This window comes from Hylobates moloch, unplaced genomic scaffold (genome assembly GCF_009828535.3).
Source record: "Hylobates moloch isolate HMO894 unplaced genomic scaffold, HMol_V3 SCAFFOLD_17, whole genome shotgun sequence".
NCBI lineage: Eukaryota > Metazoa > Chordata > Mammalia > Primates > Hylobatidae > Hylobates > Hylobates moloch.
This window is the reverse complement of record NW_026652292.1, coordinates 75406010-75413358: the sequence shown is the minus strand read 5'-3', so window position 1 is coordinate 75413358 and position 7349 is coordinate 75406010. Positions and strand designations below refer to the sequence as shown.

At 48.7% G+C, this 7349-nt stretch overlaps 1 long non-coding RNA gene across 1 annotated transcript; it reads right to left on the bottom strand.

The window, feature by feature from the left end:
- Positions 1 to 4088: 4088 nt before the first annotated feature.
- On the bottom strand, positions 4089 to 7344 carry LOC131381665 (uncharacterized). The gene is made up of 2 exons (XR_009210544.1): positions 7228 to 7344; positions 4089 to 4389 (listed from the first exon to the last, which is right to left on the bottom strand). It is a non-coding gene; the product is annotated as an uncharacterized LOC131381665 (long non-coding RNA).
- Between the last annotated feature and the right edge of the window lie 5 nt (positions 7345 to 7349).

Here is a 7349-nt window from a genome sequence, read left to right as displayed (position 1 = left end):
ATCTAAACATACTAGCTTTCTCCCCCTTAACTGAAAATCCAAAGTGTTAGTGACCACTCGCATGATGGTGGCTGTACTAGTCAGGGTTTCCTAGAGGAACAGAATAGGATGGATACACACATACAAATGTGTAAGTTAATAAACTCCCCATCACAAGATCCCCAATAGGCTCTCTGCAAGCTTAAGGAGCAAAGAGCCAGTCCAAGTATCAACTGAAGAACTTGGAGTCCGATGTTTGAGGTTAGGAAGCATCCAGCATGGGACAAAGATGTAGGCTTGGGAGGCTAGGTCAGTCTCACTATTTCATTTTTCTGCCTGCTTTTTATTTGCTGGCAGCTGATTAGATTGTGCCCGACAGATTAAGGGTTGGGTCTGGTTCTCGAAGCCCACTGACTCAAATTTTAATCTTTGGCAACACCCTCACAGACATACTTGGGAACAATAGTTTGCATCCTTCAAGTTGACAACTTCAGTATTAACCACCACAATGGTTAATGCTGTGGGCAAAGTGACAATATCTATACATACCAAAAATTATCCCACCTGTTAGCAAATTCTGCAGGGGGCAGCTCCTCTGGAGACAAGTGCTTTTTTTCTTTTTTCCCTCCCCAGAAGGCTGTAAATGAACAAATTCCCAACATAGCAGCCTGCATCATTTCAGCATGTCTTTTAACGCTGATTGCTTTTCCACCTTCTGGCAGTTTCCCAGGCTCTGGGTTTAGCAGGCACATCCCCTTCACATCAGGATCATCTCCATGCTCATACCCAGTCTTTGAACCAGTTTCTGGCAATCAGCTTTCAGCTCAGGCCTTTGAGCTGCAGATGCTCCCTCCTCTCTCTCCTGAGCAGGTGAAGAATCCCGACTTTGAGTTGGTGGTTCCACTTCAGGTGGTTCATGACTGAACTGCTTGGGCAGAATAGGCCAGATCGCCTCAGGTTGTACAGATTGTATTGGTCTAGGCTGATCTTCCTTGCCGACTCATATTTCACACAGATGAGTCTCAGTAAAGGAGTCAACCACCGGAATGTGACAGCACATCCCCTCACAGCTCCCCAGGACAGTCTGTCTTGGTGTTGATTCTGCCTCTCGAACTTAACTCACTGTGACGTCCAAACTTTGAAAAGGGAGCCTACTGATACTCATAGAGGGACAGGCATGCAGGGGACCCGTGCACAGCATCAGAAGGTGTGAGGCTGCCTTGTCAGTGTGGTCCCCATCTTTGCGCTAGTAGCTGCTTCTCGCCAAGAGCCAAAGTTCTTCCAGGTTGGTAGGGGAGGAGGCAGTGCTAAATCTGACTTCCCCGTCTTGGACCATGTTACATCCACGGCCACTCATGGTGGTTGTATGGTTGCATTGTCTGGAAGTATGTCTTGAACTAGGAATACAAAAGATCTAGGATTTAAGCAAAGGGAAGCTGTCACATCATAATTGAGCCTGACAATTTTTGCCAGTCCAGCAGGGAGCTTTGGAGCAAGATAATTCTCAGTTTGAATCCCACATCAGGTGGAAATGGCTCAGCTCAATGTTGGCTTGGGGCCACCCCAAAAGGAACATGGGTTTAACAGCTAGAGCCCTTAAGCATGCTCACAGCCAGAGAGCTAGTTCTGTGAAGGTGGTGTGACATGTTGCCAGATCTGCAAGTGATGGGCAGCTACGGTCTCAAATCGGGTCTGGTAAGGACTTTCATTCTGAGATGTAGTTTATAGTAGCTATATCTCCTCCTGCCAACTAAATCTTTCACAGCTGGCCAACACTTGACTGGTTTAGGTTGCTTGTTTAGGTGACAAGTCTTTTCCTAAGTGGTCCGAGACCCCCTGGTCTTGTCAGGTTATGGCCACTGTGAGGCCTGGACACTTGTAACACTGAGCATGGGAGCTTCAAAAAGTGCCCTAGTGACTCACCCACGTCCCCATATGCTTTCCTCCATGTATCGGCAACCCCTGATCTCCAGGCGCAAAGGAGCTCAGAATAACCTGGTGGCACTGCTTTTGTCCCTTGATGAAAGTGTCTGGAACTGCAGTGTCTCAGCCTGCCAGAACTAATCTTGCAGGTGTGGAACATGAATGTCTTCCTCCTGAGTCATTATGGGCTGTGAGGGAGAAACTTCTCCTTGGATCCAGGCCTCTATTCTCTTGCTACTAGAGAATAGTATAGGACACCTGCCCAAAATAAGTACTGCAGCTCGAATATGCTAGTTCCAGACCGGGTTTCTTGCTAGCAAACTGCCTCAAAACTGCTTGTGAATCGAGGGTAGGCTATGGAAGAGGCAATCGAAAGCCAGACTCCTTTTCCCCTTGAGCCAGGTTGGGTTGGCTGTGAATACTTCATGGTGATGGTGCAGTTGAGCTCTTGGAAGGAGGTGCTGAGTCAAGACTGGAAGTTTGTCTAAAACGTAACAGATTTAAAACTTGTGAAAAGGGGAAGGAAGCAGGATTGGGCAGAGGTCAGACTAGGATGTAAAACTTGACTGAGCCTGTGGGGAAGCTCCAGAGGCACCATCTTAAGGTGGTTCCAGGTCATGGATGGGTAGGACTGCTGGTTTGCCTAGTTCATGGCTGTGGGCTGCCCCTGCAGGGACAGACGGAGGCTGGCAGACTACTCCCCAGAGCAGCATGTTGTGTCTTGAATTAGGGATTGGGTGGTGGATTTGTCTAAGGGATGGTGGCTTTATGGAGGGCTTAATTGAAGTCTGTTACCAACAGGTCACGACCATGGAGTTGGGTGGCTGTCAATGGGCCTATTCTAGGAGCACTTGGGTGGCTGAGTACACCTGGCTATAAGTTATCCAGTGCACCTGACTAAATGCATCCTGTGGGAGCTCCATTCCAGGCTCTGACCTATGACAGGTTTCCTGTCCATTCCCATGGGTTCCGCTTTATGCCTTTTCTCCAGATCTCGTTGACTCATCTTCTAATCTAGGGCCTGGACAGCCAATCTGTTTAATGCATATGATTCAGTACCTTTATGTTAAACTCCTTATAAGAGATAACCAGGTGAATTTAAATCCTCAGTGGGGAGACTTGGTCAGTTTCTTATGGTGCCCTCTGCATAGTGTTGGAGTGGTCTGTATTTAGTTCTCAAATGAGCCAAATCCATCTATAAACCCCGACTCTAACTTTTCCTTCTTTGCTAACTTAAGAACTCCCAAGGAGGTTATATCTGAGCTGTGAGAGGGTTTGTAGGTACAACAGAAGTTGGTGTGGGAATCAGACGCCTGAAAGTGTCACTATTATTATGGTAGGCCCTGGGGTTTCTGCAGGCTTCTCCGTCACTCTTGAATAAGAGTGTGTACCCCGTGAGTACTTGTTACTTCCTAATCACCAAGTGTGACTCATGCCAATAGCCCTGCAAGATCTCCCATGGAATGCCAATCCAGATTCCTGTGGATTGTATGGGGGTAGAGATGAGAAGGGTTAACCTGAGGACAAGACTATGCACTGCTAGCCTTCCTATTAATATGTACTGATGGGCTTTCCATCTTATTTAAAAAGCAAATGGATACTGGCCCTCTTTGGAGCATTGGATAGTCTATTGCTATCTGGCATGGGACTCGATTTAAAAAACTACAAGACCCTGGTGTGGGGCACAGTGGCTCACACCAGTAATCCCAGTGCTTTGGGAGGCTGAGGTGGGTGGATCACTTGAGCCCAGAAGTCTGAGACCAGACTGAGCAATATGGTAGAGAAGAGGTTTTGCCAAAAACACAAACTAGCCAGGCATGGTGGTGCATGCCTGTAATCTTACTCAGAAGGCTGAGGCAGGAGGATCGCTTGAACCCAGGAGGGCAGAGGAGGTTGCAGTGAGCCGAGATTGCGCCACTGGCACTGGACTGTAGTCTGGGTGACAGAGCGAGATCTTGTCTCAAATTCCCTGGTCAAAGGCAGGTGGGCTTTTTTACTGGCCAAGAAAAGATCAGGCAATGAGGTCTGTTATCAATTAGTCAACTTGAACCAGCTGCCAAAGTAAGGATTTCTGCTGGAAAGCCTTCCTGGCTTCTATTCTACTCACTTGGGGCAGAAGGGAAGTTGTACTTTGAGGGAACTCTCCAGGATAATTTAACTTTAAAACATGAGCCCTTGGAGCATCAGACATTTAGAAAGTTCATATTTTTAGGACTGGGGTCCTGGCCCAGGATATGGCTAGATGTGAAGACAGGGAATTATCCACTCTCTTTTCCTTAACCATTGCCCAGGCATGGAAGATCCCAGCCAGCAATCAAAGGTGGGTGGTCTGCAATGATGGCTGGACTCCCACTGGGCCTGGGCCTCATGAACATGCCGTATCCATCTTACATCACGAGAATCCTCTTCCCAGAGTAGATCCTCTGCGAGTCTCTTTAGATCTGGAGTGACTTCACTGTCAAGCCAGCGGGAGGGGAACGATAGAGCCTGGGAGTGAAAAGGCCGCAGGCATTAGGTTCAGTGAGCAAAATTGCCTACTGCTGCGTAAGGCTGTGCCTGACTCTAGTCTTCAACTCTTGTCTAAACGAGACTAATTACTCTGGATGATGAACGTGTATTGGTGTGAAGGTCTTCACGTCATTAAGGAGCTTCCCAAAGCATGGGGATGGGGGCCTCAGTCTTACTGGTCAATGGTTGGAAATGTTGTAAATGGCCTTTGTCAAGTGATGAGAGTTGTGGATTGTCGTCCACCACTGTCATCTGAACGTATTCTCGTCTATCTCTCAGGGTCATAAAAAGCATGCCATGACTACAGAAAGCTCCCCCTAGTCCCCCATGGTGTTCTGAATCTGGTGAAGTGGACAAAGCCTGGGAGAGGCTTAGCCATCCCTTTTTATCCAGACATATCCTCAAAACAGTCCCATCCAATGTAGTCTGTTATTCAAATTTATTGTAGACCTTCCCAGACTTCTTGCTGTAAGGAAAAGTACTTATGACTTCGGCTAAAGAACTGTCAAATTTTAGACTTCCTAGGTAAAAGAACACCAGTCATACAACGTAGAAAGAAAAACCCCCAGTTGAGGCGGAATTGCCTAGGGAAGATTGGGTGGTCTCTGGAATTTTTTCAACTTTTATAAGCTTGAATAGTCAGTTGCAAATCACATCTGTCCTGGTAAACCCAGGGGACTTATACTAACTCATACTCCTGAGGGAACAAAGATTCCCTCTCACAACTTGAGTAAAATAGTGGATGTGTAGCTCTCAAGATGTCCTAACTGGCCACTATGATGTCAGTATCTCAGAGAGGGAAACAAACTCACTCCTGCCTCCGATGTCTGTCTGCAGGCCCTTGAAGGTGGCAGTGCCTTGCGGAGAGTGGGGGTCCTCAGGAAAACTGAAGCAGAGGTGGCCCACCCCTCAGCTGAGAGCGAGCTTCAGCAACCAGGGTGGCAGTTCTTCATTGCTGGGTGGTTCACCAGCACAGAGAATCAAATTCTGCAGGCATTGCCTCTGCTCCTATGTAGCGTCCAAAAGCTGATTCTTTGGCCTTTTGGTGTCAAAGCTGCCAGCTAGGTCAGGACTCAACCTCATTAGCATTGACATTTTGGGCTGGATGATTCTTCACTGGGGTTGGGGGGCTGTCCTGTGTACTATAAGATGTTTAGCACCTATGGGCTAATCTTCCTAGATGCTAGAAGCCTTTCCCATTCATGACAAATGTCTCCAGACACTGCCGTAGTGCTGTGGTGCAGCAGTATCTCCCCTGAAAGAGGAACTCAGTTCAGTGGCTCTCAACACCTTTGAAGGGTGCCTTGGAGTTCTGCAATGGGGAACCATCATGGGTGGAGTGCTGGATGCCTGTATTCTCCCCATAATCTTAGAAAGCTGGGAGAGAATATCTTGGAAAGGAGTCACTCCACAGAAGCTCACTTTCCTTCCTTCTTGGAAATGCTCACTTAGTCCAGGTCCTAGGACCTGTGACTTGCAGCACTTTGGTCCTTCTCACTCAAGTGGTGAGGATTCCTGAGTCTTGTCACGAAACTTGAAGCTCAAGGTCATGTCCTCACTGTACATGAGTGGACTCGGGGGCTAGGGGGTCAGAACTGTGCCTCCGTGCCCTCCTGTGGGACACTGGTTCATATCCAGTTTGTGGAGATGCTAGTGTGCCTTGCTGCTGCTGTGACACAAGGGCTGGCTCTGAACTGGCTTCCTTGAACCAATGATGCTCGAGATGACTTCTGTCCACCATCAGGGGAGGTAGCATAACTTTCTGCAGGACTTGGGCTTTCACCAGGGACAGGAGACCTGTGAGGAGCTGCCTTGGTGGTGGGGCCTGGTCAGCCAAGCTGGAATTCTGCGGGACAGTCCATCGGGAAGGACGAGCTGTGTAATGTTTCTCCTTCTGCAGGGAACGCTTACGAAGTTTGCCTGCTTCATACCTGGCCCATGCAGTACTGGTGCTGGGAATGGATTAGAGATTCCTCCCCTCAAGATGTCTCTGGTTGGGGTTACCCTATGGCAGGCTCCATGGCCTCTAGGTGAATATCAATGTATGGTCTAGGTGGGACTCCAAGCACTCCCTGTGTATAGACAGATAGCTTCAGACTTGGTCCTCAGTGCCCTCCTGAGGCCTGAGCTTTCTGTACTTGCTGTCCTAGAATGTTCTAGAGCTTGCTCACAGGATGGATATTTCCATTTTGTGCTGTGGCCAGGAGTAGGCTGCTGTAGTGGCTGTGTGAAGCAGATGGGCAAGCCTGCAGGCATTGGGCCATAGACGTCCTACAATTTGAACTATCTGATCAGGATACATCCTTCCTGGAAGGCTCTGGGATATTCTGCGACTCCAGGAGAGCATGGCCAGGGTGGGGACTTCTCAAAAGGTGGGGCTCCTTTTCCATGTCCTCTCATCTGCCAATCAGTACCTCCACGTGCCAGGCTCGGCCATATTTGCTCTTTCAAATTCAGAACAAAGGTTTCCTTTTGCATCTTGCATGGAGTATCAGGAAGGTGGACCACAGAGTCTGGGGCCTGCCAGTCTGGCCTTTTGCACCTCCTGGGGACCCCTGGGTAGGATGAATGCTCTTGCTGCTTCCTGAATGCCCCTGATGTCTAATGGCCCCAAGCAGAACATAGACACTCAGACTTGCATTGCTTTTAGAAGCCCACTCAAAGCAGCTGTCTGTGTGTGGTCCATCTGCTCCTGTGCTAGGTGATAGCAGACCAGGAAGTGTCAGTCACCATCTTTACTCATTGAATGTGGCCTTTGTTACACAGGGCCAGTGACAGGCCCCATCCTCAGCCCAGCTCTCTGGGGGTGGGTCTTACCTGAGACATGGAATATATCTACTGCCATGTGCATCATCAAGCTGTTTGCTGCCCTTCCCAGGCCAGGAGGGTCTGGTGTGGATTTCATGTGGCTGTCCCCTCCAAGGTCACAATATGCTCCT